We start from the raw sequence: 23,992 nt of genomic DNA on the forward strand, positions 1-23,992 counted from the left end.
AGTGGTGCATAGGGTACCGAATCGGTTCTCTAATTGCTGCGAAGCTACATATCTCGAACATACATGAACTATGAAATAATATTGCATTGTAAAACCACATGTCAAAAATTAATTTATGTACCAGGAATCGAACCTGAGACAGACCCAGGAAAGAATGCTAGGCAAAAACTAGGAGGCAGACTTGTCACAGCTCGACTTACTTCATCCGAATTTTTAGTTGAGTGGTAATTGAAAGTTAAAAAAAAAAATGGTTTGTATTTCAAAACCTCTAATTAAAAACACGGATACAATATTATAAAAATTGTTAACTATAATAACGCATCATCCGAATACTAAATTCACGAATATTGAAATAACCGAGCCTATTCGATTACAACAATCGAATATTTCTGTCACTAAGTGCCGGGTATTATAATATTTTTATTACCTTGCTTAGATAATAATACGATCAATTAATGATAGTCAAAAGAAAATCCAAGGCAGTCAACGATTACTGAAATAACACTTTATAATATCGTTACGTAAAAAAATAACTGTTTAGTCTCATATTTTTGACATTTGGAATTTTTCAGTAAATCAGAAAATGAGAAAAAAAAACTACAATGCAGTGCGCCTGATACATCATTATTCCGATTGACAGATATTTTAACAAATATAAAAACCTTCATGATAAAGCCATATAAAATTCTAGAGATTTAAAGGGCTTTTGACCTCACATTGGATGGTTAATGTCATAGGTTCTCTTTCACCCACCGCCCACATTGAGAAACCTCATAAAATATTTAAATATACCATCTTTTGCCTATCTTAAAAACAGTTATTTCCATTCATACTTTTAAATGTGCCATATCCTATTTCTAATCTCAAGCTTATATTTGAAAGGAGTCTTATTAAAAAGAGCAATCAAAACGCATCTTTTGAGGAGTATTTTCATTAAAATTAAAACTTATCTAATGTGATGGATAAGGGAAACAAACACGGCACACTGGCTTAGAAAGCCGCTATAAATAAAACAAAAACAGGGTAGGAATAATAACGAAATCAATTTTAATTTGAAGTGTAGAGAAAACATAATTTTTCGCCTTTTGAAAAAATCAGTCTTCGCCCCCTTAGACCGCCTCAACGCCCCCCTATTTTTCATAGACTTCGCCCCCTGAAGACCCTCAGCGCCCACGGGAGAGCGTTATCACCCACTTTGAGAAATATTGTTTTAAGTATTTTTTTAAACCAGCCAATGACAGGTCAAACTCAAGTGTGCTAAAAGTTAAAATCGAGTAAAGATTTCGACTTTGTCTGTGACCGGGCGGTTAAATAATGCATTTCTGTGTGTCAAATTTAACCAAAATCCTGTACGAGTGTTTTCAACTCGATGGTTACTCAACTAAAATCCTGAAAAAAGAAATTTAGTGGAGAAAAGTCCACCTCGTAACGTAGTGGTATCGCCTATCTTGCTTGAGATCCTGGGTTTGATTTCTGGGAGAGCCAACATTTATTTCACATATTTAATGTATTAAATTGATTTTATTTATTTATTTATTCACATAAAGATACATATTACAAAAATAATAATAACGTATTCCTAACTCTATAAGGTCAAGAGCGGATACAACAAAAAGAAAGAGGAAACATGCATATTATTAAGGAATACTACAAAAAAATAAATTACAAAAACATAAATGTCTGGACAACACGCTTAATAGTACTATATATAAATCTATGCATTGTCTCGCAGCAGTCTCCTGCAATAGTCTCTTCTCTTAGACAAATACTGTACAGATTTCAGAGAATGCTTCCAGTTTCGCTGCTTCGAGCAATCTATTTTTCTATGGTCCATTCGCATTTATCATACCTATGCTGTGTTTGGGGTTTTGCAACTAAGAGCAAAATTTCTGAGGTGCAGATTATTCAGAATAGAGCGATCAGAAATGTGTTTCACCTACCGTATGATACTCATGTAAGGGACATTTATTTTGAAACAAAAATCATGCCTTTTAGCATGCTTTCCTATTTCGAGATAACTGACACTATCATTAATACTACTCTCGACTCAATGCACAGTAACATAAAGCCAGCTTTCATTGGAGACATCCATCGGTACAGTACTCGATCAAAAAACAATATAAGTATATATTGGATCTGTGAAGTCTACGAAGTTTGGTACTCGATCTTTACAATACATAGGTTTCAAGGAATTTAATAAATTGCCACAAAAATTTAAAGTACCTATTTCAAAATATAGAAACAGGACGTGCGAATTGAAGAATTATTTTTTCCAGAAGTACTTTGAATAAATAATGTTAGTTTATAGAGAATGCGCATCTTGAACATATACCTTTTAATATTTCACCGTTTTTGCTTGTATATGTAATTTTTAATACTATTTAAATGTTATTTGTGTTTTTTTCTTTTTATATACTTTTTTTGGCTTGTATACATAATTTCAATTTTTTCAACGTTTTTGAAAAAAATTAACCTGTATTGGGTGTGCGCATATTTTGTTAATTAAAAAAAATGATTTTATTTTGTACTAGTTCAGTATGTATATATACATCCATGTAATTTTTAAACTTTTTCAATTTTCTTTCCCAGATTGCATAATGTAAACATTATTTTGAATTTATTTCCATGCCTAGTATTCTGTTTATTCTGTTATTTTCAAGTATTTTTCATACCCTTTTTAATTTGTAGTATATCATAATTTTAATTTTTCTGCTTTTGTTAAATAATATTATAGTTTAAAATTTAAAAACGTCTCTAAAAAAATTATTATCTGTATGTCCCTAAATGAGTTTTTTTTTAAAAAACTCCTTGGGAATATTGTATATAATTATGTATAATATGTTTTCAATATAATAAAAAAAAAATTTTAAAAAAAATCCAAACTTGTTCACTTCTGAAAAAAGCTTTCGTTTTGGAGAACTTAATATGTTCATCCGGGACGTTGAACACTCTTGGGGCCACAAAAGAGGAATTTCTCTGAGCGAAAGTCGTACGTGTTTTTGGTATTGAATAATTCAAATTACAGGAAAACCTCGTACGAGCATTCTGTTAGGATTTTCTCTTGTAACCAGAAATGTGTCGATGACACTTTTTTTTAAAATTGTCTAAAATCCAGTTCCCTTATAAATTGAAACGATGTCTTAAATAGGATAGTTGAGGGACATCGAAGCATCACTCTAAGAATTATTTTTTGTAAATTTATTAGGGTGTTCATGATAGACACCGTGCAATCTCTCCAGAGCACTATAACATTGGTAGCTACTGACAAAAATATGAAACATTTATTTATAAGGTGGTTTTTCACTGCAATATTTAACTGTCCCTGGATTGGAACCTGAAGCGTAGGACTGATCGCCTTACCTTCCTGTAACAAATGATCGAGACACAGTGCATGAATTATTCCAATACAGTACCCTATGAACTCCCTATATGTTTGATGATAAAAGATTTGGATATATAGATCAGGGTTGTGGTCCTGTGGTAATGTTGTGGACTGATGGATTAAAGGCCCGAGGATCAATTCCTACTCTACCACAACTCGATTCCAAGTTTTCCATTGCAAGTTATTTGCATATTTTAGGAAATGGCCAGAAAATTAAAATATTCTGATTAATAATAACACAAATATGTATATTGATTAAATCTCCTCTTATTTTTCTTGAGGATCAGTGAGGTGAGGATCAGTGCTATGCAAGCTCCTAACGTCACTGTGACCTGTGAAGATCTGTTGTGTCGGGTCCCCGTGAGTAGTTCTCGCCCTCCAAGCCCGGGTCTATAAAGATCCTGGCTACTGTGTGAAAGGCGAGAGTTTACATGTTGCTAAATCTCCCCCTACAAGCCCTGTTCCGTAAAGTATCGGGCTATTAGGTCGAGGGCGAGCTCTTTAACATCCTCAGGTTTAACCAGTGGTCCCCCGAGGATGAGACTCCTTTTATGATGTAAAGCATCACAATAACATATAACGTGTATAGGCGTATCCTCATCTGCACTGCAGAACCTACATCTAGAAGTTTGGGAAAGGTTCAGTCTAGCAAGGTGTTTGTTCAATCTGCCGTGCCCTGGGCGGGCTCTAGTGATAACCCTCACTTGATGAGACTGAGCTTTATTAGGTCAAAAGCAAAACTTTGCGAGTACCCTCAATCTTAAATCTCCTTACAATATTGTCAGTATTATTTTAATGTGATCTCCCACCATGCTTAAATTTCCATGTTCGATTACTGGCAGAGTTGACGTAAAACATTTATTTATTTTATGTTAATTTTTATTTAACAAATTTACGGACAATGTCCAATTTAAACAAAATAAATAACGAAAAACAATAATAATACAGTAACAAATAATAGAAGGAATACAACAAAGAAAAGCAAAGACAAATTAATACATTAGACAGGCATTATAGAATCCTGGACTTATTTTTAATGTTCTACTATACTGCGGTATTTACGTATTTCATTGTCCTAGGACTGGTACCTGAAACACAAGACATTGTAAAAAAAACCATACCTTATTTGTAACAAAAATCATACAAACCCCGTAATTTAGTACACAAATGCAGTGCCCTATGCCCCATTAGGTGCTGATAAAAAAATTATATTAATTATTTCAATTATATGTAAAAGGGGCCTAGATTTCTTACCCGCAAGACGTGTTATGATAATTCATTGTAAAAGTAAAACTAGAACCCGACCACTCTGTGGATGCAAGACATGCGGGGATATTTACTGTACATCGCCCGTAAGGTGTTTTTTCAAAAGGGAAAAAATAATATTCGAGTTCGCATTACTTGCACAAACATTTCAATTAATTGATACCGAATACCATTGTTCCTAAATTTTGTAAATAACTAGTGCTGGAAAAATGGGAATCGAGTTGTGGTAGAATGAGATTGTAACCTCGAACCATAGATCCGTGAGTTCACAACACGACCACTGGACCACAACCCGGTTTATATATTAATTATCAATATGAATAATAATTGAAAATCATTTTTTAGTCTAGTAAATTTCTAGGAAAAACTTAACTAATTTAAAAAGCCAAAGATAATAAAAGGTAGTTTATAAATACAGGAATTTCATTCGTTTTATTAATTGAGCGATCCTAAGGTTTTTCCTGCATTTTTCAAATTACTACTATAATAACCCGTTGGTTGGTACATAAAACGTGTATTTTGTTGTAACGTTGAACAAGGAATATAACCTTTAAACGCAACGATCTTGGTTAGTAAATAATAAAAATTAGCTTAAACGTTCTAATGAGTGGTAAGAATGCCGACGTAGAATCATTTTCTCAATTTACTCTCAACTGTTCTTAAATAAAACTCTCAACGTCATTATCACTCCTTATTCCGTTCCTAGTGGTGCATAGAGCACTGAGTTGGTAAACCAAATGCAGTGTTTTTCGATCATCTGTTACATGAAGGTGAGGTTATCAGTTTTACTTTTCAGATACCACTCCAGGAAAAAATCAATATTGCAGTTAAAATAATCTTTTAAATCAATATTTCACGTCCAGTCTTCCAGGAATCAAACCCAGGACCTCAATAATGGTACAAGAACTCGCCAACCATTTCAAGTAGGAATTATTTCCACTCGATTGACTTATTTGGGATTTTTACCTGAGAGCAGCCGTCGAGTCGAAAACACTAGTCGTGTGACCTTATAAAGCTATTTTATAATATTTCAATCACGTGCTATATTATTGTCATGAAATGTTCGCAAAAATATAAAGTCAATAAATGATAGTTTTTTTTTTGTATTGCAAAAACGCCATTTGTGTTTATACAAATAAAGTAGATATATATTTCTTCAAGGTTTTTCAGGTACCGCAATGTGTTATTTGCACTTTGCAAAGTATTATAAGTACCAAAAAACACATGGCATCAATCTAACATCAAACTAAATACCTCCTATTTGGCAATACAAAGTCATTTCAATATGTTGTGGTTGCATCTACACACTTAATTTGGGCAGATTTCATTTTTTTACAAATGCCGACACCAAAGGTGAAAAACGAACCGATCTTAAATACTCACATCTCATATCCTCAGGTGACAGTAACAATAGTCTGTTGTTTTGGTCCAGCTGATGAATTGTCACATTAATCTTCATCAGATGCATTCTTGACCTCCATTTTCCTCTCGGCGACATGAACTGTTATCATGTTTTTACTGCCAGAATTCATTATAACAGAAATGTTATCAGTTTCTTGTCATTAGATACAATGATCCAGAAATGTGGAAAAAGCCTTTAAATACTCGTAAATTAGAAAAAGTCTTAGTATTGACACCTGAAATAAAGCCTTTACCTATATATTGATAGACAAAACTGTGAAAGATATGAAGAGATACAAAGCATTTCAATCATTATAAAACACTCATGCGCATATGATGCATGTGCATTGCTAAATAAAATGCAGCGTATCTCGATCATCTGTTACAGCAAGGCGATCAGTCTTACCCTTAAGGTGTCAGTCCAAAGACAATGAAATGCGATTTGTAAAACCACCAATAATAATAAATATTTGATTTCGACCTTCCTAGGCATTGAACCCGGGACCTCGAGCATGGTAGGCGAATGCGCAACCATGCTAACACCAACTTGTACCGAAGTGCAAATTAGTTACGGATATGTCTCCTTACGAAGAGACGGGTACGTCTCAAAATCTGTAGACATATATGTCTATATTTACTAACATTTATTAAAACTGCTTACCGGTCGTGCTTTTTTTCGTCACGTTCAGAGCATGTCAAAAAATCGTATTCTTAAATCAAATGTAATTTCCCAAATTATTATTCAAGCGTCATCAAACAAAATTATGAATTAAATAATGAACATAGTACTTATTTGCTTTATGAAGCATCTTCAAAATTTTATCTGAAGTTCACCCACAGGTTCAAGTATTATCAAAGAGCTCAAAAAAATAGTTTGAATTTTCTAATTGAAAAAGATTATATCGCAGAATATCAATCCTTACATTTTGATACAATGTTTGTAATGGCATGGCGATTTGAATAATTAAACTATTTACATTTGTATATTTTTGTTTTAATTAACTGTTGTTAATAAAACAATATTGTCCTACTTATCAAATATGTAAATAATAAAAATGTTTATTTTTAAATAATGTATTGAACATCCAAATCTTTTATCATAAGCACAAGGAGGGGCTATGTATAGCGTGTGAGCTCGCCAATATATGACAGTAAAATTTTTATTGTCTTTGAATTTCCTAGAGTTAAAGAAGATTGCAAATCAAATCAACAGACAATGGAAATTTGATGTGTATTATTTTAGTAGATTATTTATAACAGAAAAATACATAGAGAAATATGCATTTTTATTTTTTGTAATAAAAACAGTCTAGTAAATTCGAATAAATAAAAATACGCTTTATATTAACAATATTAATTAAAATGCAAAAATAACATTGAATACTTGAAAAATAAATATTATTGAGTGTTACAAACATAATTTAAAAAACGGATAGCGATTAAAAGTAAAAACTATCTTTAGTTTAATTCTTATAGCGATAAATACATAAACATTATAAAACAGGAGTTATAAAAATACAAAAATAATATTGTAACTAGGCGGCTACCTACACGGTTAAATTTCGAAACACCACGCAATTTCTTATCTCGGCTACGCTATGTAAAATGAAAAAAAATATTTAAATTAATAATTTCATCACGTCATGAAGTCGCCCCTGGGTAGCGCCTGCTAACGTCAATCAACAAAAACATCCTCGTTTTAATTACAATATTTCGGCTACGCCATGAATCTCTTTTTTTAAATAATTTCTCACGTTACAAAGTCGCCCCTGGGTAGCGCCTGCTAACGTCAATCAACAAAAACATCCTCGTTTTTATAACAGTATTTCGGCTACGCCATGAATTTCTTATAAAAAATGTCAAAACGTCACAAAGCCACTCTCTGAGTGTCGCTACTGACATCATTTACAAAAACATAATTATTTGTGCTTTTTTCAGGTACGCAACATTTTTTTTTTAATACACCTACCTAACCGATAAAATACTATTAGTAATGAAACCAAGGTATGCTTTAAAGTTCCGTATGTCCAAATAATATGATTTATTATTAGAATATTATTGACATGTAGTTCAAGCATTGCTGCATTCACGTTGCTTTACTTCTGAGAGCTCAACTGCAATGTTTTTCTATGGTTATGTTTACTGTCATCTGTCATGTATTGGCGAGCTCACAGGCTATACTTACGCCCACAAGGAGTTTGTTAATATAATTAAATAAATATAAATGTATTACGTAGGCAAATAAGTTGATGTAATATAGGGTGTAAAATGATCACCTAAATCACCCAATGACGGTTTAAAAGACTTGTGAATAGCCAAGACTTTAATATTTTAATTTTCAAGAGGTTAAAGAACCTCCCCAAAGAGCTCTGTTGAAATATCTGTTAATAATTTATTTATTTATTTGTCAAGTAAGTTTTTTTTTATTTTTTTTTATTTTCTTTTATTTAGGAAACATACAGTACAGTTACAAAGTTCAATATTTTACATACACCGCAAGACAAATAAATTTACGAGTTCTCAAAAAAAACTAAAATTGACATATAATGAATTATTCTTGATATTTAATTAGTTTTTTTTATATTGTTTGACATATGTGATGACTACTCGTTATTTCAAGGTTAAAATAAAAAATCTTACTCATGAATTGTACTTAGAAATTGCCATTATATATCAGGTATCAGATTACCCGAACCTTAGAGACCCATAACGGTTCATTTATGGTCGAGTGTTTGTGATGGAATAATAAAAGACATATTATTTTTTAATTCATATTTAAGAAGTAGGTTCTTATCGCTTTATTTTAAATTAAAGTATTTTACATTTAAACATATTTATAACATTTAAAAATATTTAGTACTTAGTGAATTCACCTTTATTTTTTATAACATGTAAAATTCTATTATTTAGAGAAGCGTAAAGCGAATCTAAAATTTCTGATGTTATTTCTTCTTCCCAAACTTGAATTAAGTTTTTTTTTAATTCCTCAATGTTTTTTTATTTTTTTTTCCCGACTTTTTTTTTCATAATCGCCCATAAATTTTCTATCGGGTTCAAATCAGGGCTATTCCCGGGCCACGTCAACGATTTTAAGCCAATTTTCTCCTTGAATTCATTGATCTATAAAAAAACAATAAATTATTTATCATGTGGTCACAAAATGCATTTAAAAATATATATATTTGTACTCACAGTGCGGGCTCTATGGCACGGCGCAGAATCGTCCTGTAAAATTGGGTCCGCGGTATACTGCGTAATGTCCTCGATTGTTGGAATAATATGTTTTTTTAACACTTTTTTGTACTGAATGGCATTCATCGTACCCTGTACAAAATTTAGAGGTCCTAAACCGTATGCTGTCATGCACCCCCAAATCATCACGTAGGGTGAATGTTTAACGGTTCGAGTGACGCACGACGGATAATATCTTTCCCCCCGTTTTCGTCGAACTATCTTTCTGCCGTCTGGACCAAAAAGGTTGAATTTTGATTCATCAGAGAAAACAACATTTTGCCAATCTTCCAAGGTCCAATTCTGGTGCTCTTTCGCCCAATCCAGTCTAGCCTTCTTCATTTTGTCCGTGAGTGATGGTTTCTTTGCGGGACTCCGTGCTTGGAAACCATGCTCCAACAGCCGCCTGGACACTGTTTTTACTGAAAATGTTGATGTGCTGGTAGACTGCACCTCTGCGTGTATTTCAGGTGCCGTTAAAAATCGATCGCGCATAACAATTTTTTTTATTAAGCGATCATCTCGGGCAGATGTCACGCGCCCCCGTCCGCTTCCTTTTTTCCGTTCTATGGATCCAGTTTCTTGGATTTTTTTAAATAAAAACCTCACTGCACCTTCTGAATACCCAACTCGACGAGATATTTCACAATTAGATATGTTTTCTTGCGACAATGTGATTATTTTGGATTTTATCGCAATCGACATTTGCTTTGCACTTTCCATGATTGTTGTGTTATGTTCACTCAAACGCGGGTAAAACAAGACTGTTGAGACATTTTAAAATGTAAATATTGTAGAAAGGTGACACATAGTGTCCTTAATTTATTAAACAAAAGAAAGAGGTATCGATAAAGGATTTCTTAGAAAAAGGGTTCAGTAAAGTCAAGGGGCGCGGTAGCAGGTAAACTCGTAATTTTTTTTGTCTTGCGGTGTAATTAGACTTAATTCTAATGGACCAGTGAAGTTCTCATATTATAAAGCAATTATATGTAGAGTTAATTATGAAAGTATAATAAAGAGAAGGAAAAAGAAAAACATTGATGAAAGTTGTTTAAAAATTAAAATTTAAGTGAAAAAACGATATTTTTAAGTTTGTAGTTTGTAGTGAGTATTTACAATTGGAAATAATATTAAAAATAAATAAAATTTGTAAAAGTATTTAAAAATTAAGAATTGAAATAAAGAATGAAAAACATGCTCAGATGTAAAAATAAAATAAAATAGTAATAACATTGTTTAAAAAAAAAAGGGAAAACATAGATATACACATACATATTTATTTTAAGGGATTAAAAGAAACGATGAGAAGAATATATTTATATTTATTTTGCATAAAGACATAGCCTCTAGTGACACAATCAGAAACGATCCATGCCTGTGAAAATTGCAAAATTAAAGCAGATTTACTAACTGCACTTTTATAATTAATTTAATCCACAGTATTATTATGAATGGTTGAAAACGCATTGTAATATTCGCCAGCTAATGTACAAAAAAATCTTTAATTTAGCTGAGTTTTTAACTATGGAACATTTACTTTATCAATAACCGACTGGTTTCAGGAACAACCTGTTCCTTTATCAGGGCGCTAAGAACCGTGTGCTTGTTTACACGGTTTTCCTTCTCGAAAAGGTTTTCTTGATAGCTGTATAAGTTAATGGGCAACCCCGCTGCGAACCTTGAGTGCAAACCGCGTCGATCTCCACGTGAAGTATTTATTTCCTTTCATTTCCTACAAACGCTATGGATCCTTAATTTTGTTACACTGGGGAAAACGGAAACAAGATAGTCAAATGGGAACTGCAATTTTTCCGCTGAAAAAGTACTACCTAATACTTTTATATGTAATTTCTTCAAAACGGTGAATTAATACAACGTTTAAGAAAATGATGTAAAAAGTCATTACTTCGGTGCGGTCTAAAATTTAAGAACGGTTTTTCAAAGAGTCCTAAGACAACATTTACGAATTCAAAATTTAGACTGCCATTGTAATAACGATTAAAACATAACCAGCAAGAAATTTCGTTCACTAATTGTCACTAAATCCGATTCTATAAAATTTTAAAATTCCACATATTTCTGGCTGGAATTTTGATGATGGCAAATTAACAATGTGAATTTAAGTGATCTGATTGCATGACTCGAGTCTTAAATCATTTTGACACGTCATAAAAAAAAATCACTAGATCTAATAAAACCGGAGAATACGCAAATAAGTATTTTTCTCGAAACGATATTTCATACTTGGGCCACTTTGAGATGTCACTCTTCAATTATTCCTTTTTTTAAGCCAGAGAGGAAGGTGTATTTTTTTTAAATTTATTTTATTTTGTGTACTTACTCGATAATTTAAGCACAACAATAAAATTGAGCGTATGCGGTGTAAGTATTTTTAAAGACAATATTACATTATTCATAATAGTATTGTATGAATTACTTTAAAATCTGTTTCGCTGTTCCTTTTCATTTAATAGTATCAACTTTCTCGTACAATACAGCACTAAAACTGCCAATTATTTTGTCCTAATTTTAATTACACCAATAATTAGGCGTTTTATAATACTCTGGACTGCATCCAAGGAAACAGTAATGAGGAAGTTCATAGTTTTATTTTTGATACGATTTTTGAAGTTTTGTATTTTTCTAATTACTCCGCCCGTGACGTCACCGAGTTATCCCGATTGTCCCGATTGGTGGGTTGGTTCCCCCGAAACTGGAAATCTGTCACAACACTCTTTTATTGGATGATTTAGAAGAACTTATGACGTCATTTAAAGTAGTTTTTTTTAAAAATACATTTAAGAGAAACTTCGCAGTACAATTAAACGCTTTAATTTTTACCGCGAGTAAGAAAACGTTTTTTATTTTTTGTTATAAATTTTAATCATTTTTTTTGCGTATCATGTAACATTACGAAGTTAGTTCTTCAAATAATAATTTTTTTTTTCGTTTTTTTTTTTTGTATTAATTTTCATGTAAGTCATTATTTATTTTGTAAATATTTTCGGTGATTTTCCTTTAATATAACATTTTTTTTAAAAACCTCTTTGGCGTACCTATACCTAAAAAAACAATTAAATACAGATAAGTATTTAAATACCGTTATAATAAAATTTACTTCTGATATTTGGAATACTATTGATTGCCTGGAGAGCGAATTGGCGATGAACGAAAGTAAGTCAAAAGTGATGGTATTTGAAAGGGATAGTGAGGTTACTGACTGCATAAGAAATGTAAACAACGAATGTCTCGAACAAGTAGAAGAATTTGTGTATCTAGGAAGTATGTTTTCAAGAGATGGAAGAGTAGAAAAATATGTTAAAATGAGAGTGAATGCGGGCAACAAAATGAACGGAGCACTCAGCACAGTAATTGCTAGTAAGAATATGTCAATCGAAGCTAAACTGGCAGTTCACAATGGAGTTTTAGTCCCAACACTTATGTATGGAATTGAAACATGGAACTGGCAGAGGAAAGCCGAGTGAACGCGGTTTAAATGCGATCTCTTAGACGAATGTGTGGGAAATCAATTTATGACAGGGTTACGAATGATGAAATCAGGCGAGAGTGTAAATCTGAGTCAAGTATAATTGATAAGATTAAGAAAGGGTCTCTGAGTTGGTTTGGTCACGTAGAACGAATGGACGACAAACGAATGGTAAAACAAGTATTTATGGCAAAATGAACGGTAACGTGAGACGAGGACGACCAAGAAAGACGTGGCATGATCAGATAAACCAAAATCTTAAGTCTGGTCATGTCAAAAGCAGAATGTCAGACATAACCGAAGGGCATGTATGACAAGATGTATGAATGTGGAAGAAGCTAGGAATATATGCCAGAATAGACGTGTGTGGCGGTCGATTCTCCCTGCCTACCCCTACGGGGAAATGGCGTGATGGTAGTAGTAGTAGTAGTAGCAGTAGAATTTAAGAAAGCGCTTAAAATTATGTTATTGCACAATAATATAAATATGAACTCTAACATTATTGATGTAAAAAACAGCAAAAACAGATGTTTGAAGTACATGAACATTTTAATCGCCAAATTTACAGTTTCCGTATAAACTTTGGAATTCAAATGAAAAAAACAAACTATTTTGATGTCCTAGCATAGTTGTATGAAAACAGATTCAATATTCCGGGCATCCTGTAATCCCGCATCCATACTAATCCTATTCACACAGATTTATATCAGAGTTCGAATTCAATAGCGCGGGCAGCGTGCATTCATATGCAATCTGTGTTAAATGCATCTCTTTTTTGTGTGCGTGTGTTTATTTAAAAAAACCTTCGCCAAACAGCTGCACCCGGACAAAGGAAATGGAACAGCATAGTGTTCCCGATCTAGAAACGGGTATCGAACCTTGTAAATCGAGGGCGCGGAAAAGAAAAGACCATATTCATACGAGTGTATACATCCAACACGATTTGCATGATTGACATTTTTGTTCGGGATTTGCCAGTTTCTAGGTGGTAAGATAAAACTTTGTTGAGCCGTTTCCATGACTACGACGCGTTCCGGCTTTAAATTAAAATTGAGCTATCGGGAACAATCGGATTGGCGGCAAATTAGTGAGTTTTCACAGCATAAAGTGGTTTGTTGAAATACTTAATAAGCGCAGGTAATTCATATTGCATTTTCAGTTTTAACAAAGTTATAAAGGCACACCAACACAACGCGCAAGCATCGCATCCGGAAATTGCTCGCTTTGAAGTCATTATAAGAAAATAACAAACCCGTTTAATTTATTTTATCAGCATGTTTACTGAATTAATGTTTTATTTAGCTTTTTCACAAATTTACGTGAATATTATATTAATACATGTATTTAATAATGCATCTACATTACGACTACTTTGACAGATTATTTATTGGAAATTGTATTCGATGCATGTTATTCAAACCAACTAAAGATTACTTTATTTATTACTTTTTTCTAAAAGGATTTGGCCATCTATGATTAATGCCAAAAAAATCGTAAAACCCGACAACATGTATATATATAGTAAAGTTTTTTCAAATCTATCGTTTCAGTAATATTAAATTTATCATAAAAAATCAAAATAAATATGCATACTATTAAGCATCTTCACAAGGCTAATTCGTCGTTTTTTTTTATCTTGGAAGAATAAAAGATAGATTTTATTGTATCAGAGTGGAAATACATTTTTGAGAAGGGAATGTGGAAACCTTGGCATTTACATGGTGTATGACCTGTCATTGGCTGGTTTAAGAGACTACTTTACACAACGTGTGCAGCATTCTGCCTGTTTGAATGTAGTCATGTTTTAAATCTTATCATAATTATTTAAGCTTATTTAGACTTTAAATAAACTGCGCAAGATGTTCTGTTGGGCTATTATAATGTAAGTTTTAAAATAATATAAAAATCAGTTTACTTCTCATAATGGGGTGTGGTCCTTATTGTACATATTTATGCCATACCTCTGCAAGAGTCGATCTTTATAATTTATTTGTTTATTTGGCTACAAAATCTATTAGGTGTTTATTTTCCAAATAACTTTATTAGCACGTGTCTGCTGCACACGACGTACACTTTATAATGTAAATACGAACTTTGTATATTTATATTTTTAATAAACTATAGAGAGCAATAAAATAGGTACGGAGTCTGTATACAACTCGATGATCTTAAAGTGTATTTGATCTAGCAATATAATTGGCGGCCACCGGGCTGGAGGGGTCTGGGTTCGATTCTCGGAGAGATCACAAAAAAAGATATAATTTAGGCTAAAAAATACACACATTGAAAACAGATTTTTGTAACTGTATTTAATACGAGTAAACAGAGTTTTTGCTACCGCTCGTGTTTGCAATGTGGTCGAGAGTATGCATGATAATATTCGACACAAGCCCTCCATAATATAATTTGCCAAATTCACAGTGAAAGGCAATGAAAGCGGTATAGTGAAATCCAATGAAAATCACGGTTTATGAAAATGAAATCTCTAAAAAATAACTCGTTTATTGACGAAAAACGTTGTTTTTTAGTATGAGAGAAACCGATAGGAAGACCCACGGTCTTTAAAACGGTTTTCGACTATGTGAAGAGAATGCTGTCTCTGTGATTTTGGTTTAGGTTTAGGCATTCACTTCTGTTATTAGGCCACTTGGTCTGTTGTGCGTTTAATACAAATGTTTTTTTTTAATAAATAATTTACTTATTCATTAAGTTCCAATTGCCTTACATTTTTGCGGTTCAAACTATTTTACCAATGTTTTAATTAGGTGTTAACATACGTTTTGTCCGTTTATTCAAAATTTGAAAATGAGCACAAAATTTAAAACAAAATTGTTAAGGTTCTGCATACGTCATACGAACGAAAATTTTCTACTCTACAAGATAAAAAAAATGTATCCACAGGGGAATGTCTTAAGCCGGTTGTTTGATTAGTGGCATAAGTTAAAATTCTAAAGAAAAAGTAACAGTTTTAACAAAATACTGAAAATGGGTTGTTTGATCGTGTGGCACCTCCAGCCGATGGTCGAATTTCTTACTCATAGTTCTACATTATCTCTGACTCATTAGTTTAAAAAATTACCCGTCAATATTGGTCGGTATGAGTATTAGTTTAAAAGATGACGGCTTTATAACAGCTGTTCGCTATAGTGTTTAATTCGTATGTTTTGATTTTTGACAGTACAACGCAAAGCGTGGCGTGGGACAGCAAACCATGAAAAACCGTCGAAATTTGATTTATTTTGTAGAAAAATCATTTTTTAGTGTTGGAACGCGTTTGACCAGAGCAGATTTTAAATTACGTATAAACCGATGCCAAACAATCCGTTTCGCCGTTATTTTTACTTTAACTTTTACCAACGGTTATTTTTAACTAAAGTAATACGTCACTTATACTTTTGATCAAACAACCGGCCCTTAGAGGATTTAGCACACAACTCTCCATTTACCGTAGATTATAAAACCTCGCCGCATGAAACAGTGAAAATTATAAAAAGTAATAAAATCTCTTATCGGTGTTTCGATGAAGTATTGTGGCTATTGTATTTATTGCCTTCTCTTAATCTGCTCAAAACGTTCAGATATTTACCATAAAACTTGGAAACTTTAGAGTATGTTTACTTCATGCATTATTGTTCATTTCTCAATACTCATAAATCCATATAATAGAGGTTTGTGTTCAAATAATTTCTAAGGTTTTTAATTGCATTCGATTAAAACAACAATACTTACTCGTACCTACAACTCTTGGAACTTTTTAATAATACGCAAAAGTTGGAATAATGTTTTTTTATATATGAAATATATAAAATCAATAATACATGATACATGAAGCTAAATTATTACCTTTTATATACATTAACAAAATATAATGCATTATCATCTAAAAACCCAGAGGTCGAAATGATTATTTAAATTGCAACGATTTACAAAAAAAACTAATTTCCCTTTGTAAATTATGAAATTGACATTTTAAATTGTCGTTTTTATACAACCTGCAACCATCAAACAAATGTATATCATTTTAACTTTCGTAACTGTATCAAAATCATTGAATAATAAATTCACTCGTTCATTATAAATCTTACACAATATGCTACAACTTTCAATAGATACAGCTACAAAACAAGAGTATTTACCTATACAACAAGGTTTATGTAGACGGTATATTTTAAATCCTATCCTATTTTTATATTTTCATCCCTTCAAAGGTTAAGCACCTTGCCAGGTGTTCAATAGAGCTGGCACTTCATCAAAAAACCGGATTTTAAAACTTCGTAATTATTGCGCCCCTGAAGTCACTTACGAAAACGGCGCTGTAAAAATTCACAAAATTTATTATTATCATTATATGATTAACTGCTAGTTTAGGTTTAATATTAAATTATCGGTTTTACAATAAAATAATATGAAGCATCAACCACGAACCAACGCTCAACGATTGATAGTAAAAATTACAGTTGTTTAATACATACATTAGTAAAAAGGGAAAATTTCAAAAATCTCGTTTGTATTACATCATACATGTTCAGTTGCAAAAAAAAATCGTGGTACGGATTTACAAAAGCGTAAAAAATGGCTGGTAAAATAGCGAACTCAGGCGAAAGCCTCGTTTATGCAAAAGTCGACAGTTTATTTATGGGGTGTTTTTTTACGCGGTGTCTCGTCCTACCCTTAAGTTAGCCTCGTGCGGTAAACGGCAGATGCAGTTTTAGGCTATTAAACACACGACAAAGCCTCAGCTGTTCGGTAAAGGATGAATGAAGAAATGAAAAAGGGATGACGAATCAACTATATTTATAATATAGGTATATGTAGTAGTTATTATTGTGTGTGTAAAAATATATGTTTTAGCCAGGCGTGTGTGTGTCTGCAAAGCTTTGCGATGTTTTCTTTGTTGTAATATACCGTTGATAGTTTTTTTAATATTTTGTTTATTTTATACTACACATTTAACTGTGGCTTTTTAAAGTAGAAATTTATGTAAAGGAAACTTATATACTATTATCATTTTATTGGTCAAGGTGATAAAAATACACAGAGTTGTTTACGGGTACTCGCCTATCGGACTTGCGCGTTAAGAAACGAATAACGAAAATCTACTCTTAAGGTCAGCATTTGATTCAGGCAAAAGAAAACTGGTCGTAATCCGGCGCTGCCCAAACACTGGGTTCGAAAATCATCGACGGTCCCAGTCAGTTCAGATCTCAACTGATATCTCACTTCTTTCGCTTATCATTTATAATCAGAAAATAGTGTGTAGAATTAGCTTAATGCGTAAAGTTTTGACGGTACAAAATATGATATACTATCGTCTGGTAACAGAGGACTTCATGGATTTCTACAAAACGCCGATATCACATAAGCATGAAACGCGCCAAAAAGTGAAGAGGAATTTCATAGAAAAAAGAGCTCTAAATGCGTATGGAGAGAAAACCAGGGCGTATATACTCCCACGCATAGTAAATAGACTCCCAGACAAAATAAAGAATAGTGATTTATGTTAAAATAAAGTAAAATTTGAGTTTAGTTAGTAAAAAAAAAAGGAACCAAACAATTTAAAACAGTGTTAAAACAAGTGTTTTTGTATTATTTTTATATATTTCGATATCAAAAAGACTTGATTTACTTGTATTTAACCTTTTTTAACTTTTATTTTATTGATTTTAATTTCATTAATACTATTTTTTTTTACTTCATTAAATTAGTTCACAACATCTTCAGAACTAGTATGAACATATGATAACTTCACATTTAATATTAAAATTTATTAAGAAAATATTTTGCTAGCTGGATGCAGAACTATTTTGACTGCCTTTGACAAAAATTTTCAGAAGAGCAATTCAAAGAAAAATGGTAGAAAATAAAACACTTCTCCACAAATCTGAATTATCAATTAAATATTGCGGATATATTTACAAAACTTCTGCACAGCGTAAATAGTACGTTAACGGAGGTAAATGCATAAAGTCACTGTAAATAATATTAATTTAAATTCTAAAATCCCAACCGTCTGCGTCTATGCGTTCTGTAGCTGCAAAAAGTGTTGGGTATTATAAAACTGTCCAGCGCCCTTGAGATGATTTTCACATACATTGGGGTACATAATATTCGTAATAATAACAAAAACAAGCAGTGATTACCTTTTATTTCATATTCAGTATATTTTAAATTCAATCATCGTTGAATAATTATAATTCTAATTCACACTAAAAATCTGAAAAGCTAAGTCCGATAGTAAATTATAATGAGATTCTCACCACATCTGATAAGTGCCTCCGTGGTTAGTTGGGGGTGTCTGAAGGAGGCTTTGGGGGTGCTCGGAGGTCGCAAGAAATGGGATAGAAAGCTGGATGAAAACCTTTTTTTCTATATTAATCATTATTTAATTGATTTATTATTATTATGTTTGTTTAAGAGTCCATCTTGAATATACGTTTGTACGCAAGAGCCACACCATATTTCATTATTGTTCGTTCCCATATAACATGACACAAAATATTTTCTCTCTACTTTTAGTACTATTGATAAGGCTTCAAACTTTTAAGGCTTTGTTTCCGTCATAACATCCGATTATGTTCACCTAATTCATGTTTCGTTTATTATTTTATTTCGAGTGAAGATAATAAATCACAATTTTGAGGGGGGGAACAAGAAATATGAAGGGAAGGGGAGAAGGGTAGATTCCTCGGTAGATAGATCCCTTCCGTCAGTGGGGCGACTCAAGGGCACTCGAACAACCCTTATTCGCAAGAAATCTCAACGATGGAAAATCTTTAAAGAAAATTTTAAGGGTAGATTAAAACGTGCAAAGGTACGGATCGATTTGAAATTCAGCTGAATTAAAAAAGAAAATTCGGATACTTGCGGTGAATGAAACTTTTTATTTTATGCATAACGTATATATATCATCCCTGCTGTTATTACTTTATTTATTCATTAACCATTAATTTATTTATTCAGATACAATTCCCAACTACACCACCAAAGTTCCGTTTTGTGTCGGGATGAATAAAATATTCTACAATAATATTACAATATAACAAGAACGTCATTTAAAAAATAACAATATGTAAATAATCATCATCATCATTCCCTTTCCGTACCTAATGGTGCATAGGGCACTGCATTGGTTCACCAATCGCAGCGTATCTTGATCATTTTTGTTACATGAAGGTAAGGTGATCAGTCTTACGCTTCAGGTACCAGTCCAGGGACTATGAAATATTTTAGTGTAAAAACACATTTTTAAATGATATTTCATATCAACCATGTCGGGAATCGAACCCGAGACCTCTTGCATGGTAGGCAAATGCGCTGACCATTACACCACGAGGCCGACAAATAATACGTGTAAATAATACAAAATAAATTTAAAAAACGCATTATAAATAACAATTGTACAAATCTGCATAGTTGACACGTAATTCAAAGATTAAAAGGGACGAAGAAATTAACAAGATATGACGTTATGGTATATTTCATATTTTTAATGTTAGTCTAGCATGATTTGATTAATTTATTAAGACAAATCTTTATTTGTAAAATCCTGTTGTTTTAAAAATGTAATTACAATTACTGTCCTCTTAAATTGGTATTGAGGAACAAGGTCAAATTAGTAATCAGTGACCTTTTACGGTAGCCGAAGTATCGCAGTCCTGAGCTAGGGGTGTCCCGCGCTGTGGGCCTGCGCCGGCACGGCGAGGGTCAATGGCTCCTCCGCCACCGCGCACCGGTGCGGGGCCCCGACCCCTGGTAACGGCAGCTGCGGTGTCGCTCCAACCCAGTGCGAGTCCCGGCAATCCGTCAGCCATTTTATTCGTCCATTGTTTACCTTTTTTCTACAGAGCAGACGGCGAAACCGTAATCTATTTGAGTCCTTCAGCGGTTTCGTATGTTCCCGCTGGGAAGCCATTGTCGCCTCGTAATCATATTTATTGGTTAATATTTACATGATACCATTTTTGAAAAGTCACATCACTGACATTCAACAGTAAACTATTATTTATTTTATCAATTTACTAAGAACCTTTGTTACTATACCAAAAATAATATAATATCAGAAAGAAAATATCAGAAAAATATCATATCCAACCTTTTAAAACGAGAAAAGGACAATTGAGACTAATAAACCATGGATTGAAATTATACAATAAACTACCAGACAAAACTAAAAAAAAGACTCAGACAACCTTTACAAAAGATGTTAAAAATATTATTATTAACAGTAGAATGTGAATTTTAAAAGTAAAAAAATATTTTTTAATTTATGTAACCTGTAAGGGTTTATCAATGAAAAATTAAAAAAAAAAAAAATAGTAAAAAAAAAATACTCAACGTAACTTTATATAGTTGGATAATTTATACAGCGCCATTTTTTGTGAAAATCACCTCAAGGGCGCTGTACAATAAACAAATATCCCAGCACGTCTTGCAGCTCGTTTCCAAAAAGAGTAAGATTACAAAACGTCTGCAGCTACTAAGCGCATGGACGATTGGAATTCTAGACCCCATTTACAAAATTTAGGTATTTTATAGTTGATATATGGAAGCTAGATAACCAATCATTGTGCAGCTACAAAGCGCATGGGCGAGTGAAATACTAGTAAGATAAAATTGAAAGTATCAATAAATTTACAAAAAATAAACGTAAACATAGAGCATAGTAGTAAATTTGTCAAGTGTTCATGCCAAGAAGTAAGCAACAAAAAATAAATCAATAAAGCGCTGTTTTAACTTTATGATTAACAAAAGGAGATAGGTATCCGACGAGAAGCTTTTGTAGACAGTAGGTAGATACCGTCGCCATGTGGCCTACTGGGGTACTGGCTGCTTGATAATTTCTGGAAACGCACAAGTGTAGTTACTGGGGGATTATGCCTATTGTTCCAATGACTTGGTGCTTATTGACGTTCTTATAATATTACCCATTTACCCATTATACAATTTTATGTTATGAACCCCATAAAGCTGTATCACCGAATCGTTAATAACGGTCCATTTCAGACGGATCGTACAAATACACACGGCACGTTAATGTTACCCAAGATGAATTGTTATTTATAGTATTGTTTTTTAATTATTAGTTTAGTAGCACGCAAATGCACTAACCACACTAACCATTGCGGCTAAATAACTGCCACTCAATTTCCTTTTGCAGTGGTTTTCCTGAGAATACCCACTAAATTAATAAAAATAGTACATTAAAAATGAATTCATTTACCATGTCTTGCGGATTTTTACGACCGACCGGTGTGAATTAAGCCAGTGGGTAATTATTTAAAACATTTTATTGATAGTATAATCAATGAAACTAAGCTACTATAATTAAAGGAATATTTTTTTTTCGTGATGTGTCAATCTCGTCTTACTGACAGTTCTAAATATTATATTATATCAAAATATATAAAACAAATTCAAGTTATGATGTTGCGCCTTGAATCCGGAGCCTATATACGTATGTGCTGTACTGTAGGCACATAATAAAAGTATACTGTATGGTCAGATACATTATTAATATATATTATACTATAATGTGCAACTGTGCGACCGGTATTCAGATGTAGATTTATAATTTTTGTTTATTTTAAACAATATAAATTACATTTTCACATAATAATATAACAAGTTCTCTACGATTAGTTATTTAACATTCTGTGTCATATTTATGAGACAATTATTTATATTTAAGTTGAATCGAATAAATTAAATGTTATATTTTACATTACAACTAGCAAGAAGATGAGTGATGAAACTAACTTACGCTGGAGAAAATCACTAAGAAAATTGTGCTTTCATCATAGTATCATCATAATTGAACAAAAAACGTTTATATGTGTTCTATTTATAAATTGACCTTATTTATTTATTTTTATTTTATTTTATTTATTTATTTTATTTATTATTTTTATTATTATTATTTAAAGCGTTGAATTTATTTTAGTTGGTGTTGGTTTTTTTAGTATATAAATACATAATATGTAAATCCGAGATAGACGGTGGGTTTTCGATTAGGGAAGCAATCACTAGGTACTAGGTAAATAGGTAAAATATGTATTTACCAATAACACACTAATTTGAGTTAAGTGCTTTGAAAAAATTTTTTTTAGCGATAATCATAATATTATATTAGTTATATTTCATACTTTAATATTGAAATACCATCGTTTCAACCGATTGAAGTACTTAATTTGTTGTAAAACCGTCACAGTGTATGAAAAATAATAATATATTCGTTTGTTAGAATTGCTTCCACGGAGCTATTGAAGATCTCAATTTGCGCATGCGCGGACTTGTAAATTCATGCTTATAGGAACCAAAAGACTCATGCAGCTCCTCATTTCAGAATTAGACGGAGCGAAGTGAATTTTACTTCAGCCCGCGCACGACTGCGCATCAAAGGGTTGCGTGTGGGCTTGTCACAATTCTTTGGAAGTTGAATGAACATCGAGCCCATCTCGATCGGTAAAAAAACTAATTAAAAAATATTTGTTGTAGTTATTTAAAAGACTAGTTAACTTATAGCAAATTTTATTATATAAATAAAAATTACTCAGTGATTGTTCAGAATTCGAATTTTTAGGGAAGTATCGGTTCCATCCAATCAATGATGTAAATATTTCAACAATAAAATGTATCGCTCAGAATAATGAATTCATTCCTATGAATATGGGTGTACCAGTTTCATGAGTTAACAATAAAACGGAAAGTCGAAGTGTTTTTTGTAACAGGTCGCCTTTCCGCTTTTTTATCGTCGACTTAGGTGTTAAAGGTCGTAAAGTACCCATTTTGTCGGTCTCTATAGCCCGCCCCTGGATATTTTTACTAGATGTGTGGTGCAAGACATTGCATTGTTTGGAACTGCTAGCAATGGAAGTAAGATGGATCTTTCAAACGGATTAGTCGTTTTAATTGGCGAAAGACGTACGTATTTCTTGGATTAAAATAAACTCTTTATTTCCGGGTCAGAAATGGGTCATGTCGATCTTGATCGGGTCCAGATTGATATGTACCGGTGCTGCGTGTATCGATGACGTAATGGAACGACTCTGCATTAGAAGGTTCTAGTAATAAAATAGTCCAAAAGAAAATAGATAAATCCTTTGAGTATATTTTGACATTTCGTGTTAAAGCAACGCCGATGCTTCCCTTCGTGCAGTGTACCGCAACCTTTCGCAATCATGCGTTTATTATTTTTTTGACCCGGCTAGATCTTTATGTTTTTAATT

The 23,992-nt window shown here is 32.5% G+C and overlaps 1 protein-coding gene and 1 long non-coding RNA gene across 11 annotated transcripts in view; one reads left to right on the forward strand and one right to left on the reverse strand.

The window, feature by feature from the left end:
• LOC148281909 (RNA-binding protein 38-like) overlaps nucleotides 1-23,992 on the forward strand; it is a 110,943-nt gene that overhangs the window by 4,930 nt on the left and 82,021 nt on the right. The gene's annotated exons all lie outside the window — the stretch shown is intronic.
• Nucleotides 4,213-6,744, reverse strand: LOC148281910 (uncharacterized). 2 transcript variants are annotated; one of them, XR_015822236.1, is made up of 3 exons: nucleotides 6,711-6,744; nucleotides 6,032-6,285; nucleotides 4,213-4,470 (listed from the first exon to the last, which is right to left on the reverse strand). It is a non-coding gene; the product is annotated as an uncharacterized LOC148281910 (long non-coding RNA). The 2 variants fall into 2 exon arrangements; XR_015822237.1 differs by having other exon boundaries at nucleotides 6,032-6,166; nucleotides 6,711-6,740.

Source organism: Micrasema longulum, unplaced genomic scaffold (genome assembly GCF_059751315.1).
Source record: "Micrasema longulum isolate JH-2025_06_02 unplaced genomic scaffold, ASM5975131v1 h1tg000401l, whole genome shotgun sequence".
Lineage (NCBI taxonomy): Eukaryota > Metazoa > Arthropoda > Insecta > Trichoptera > Brachycentridae > Micrasema > Micrasema longulum.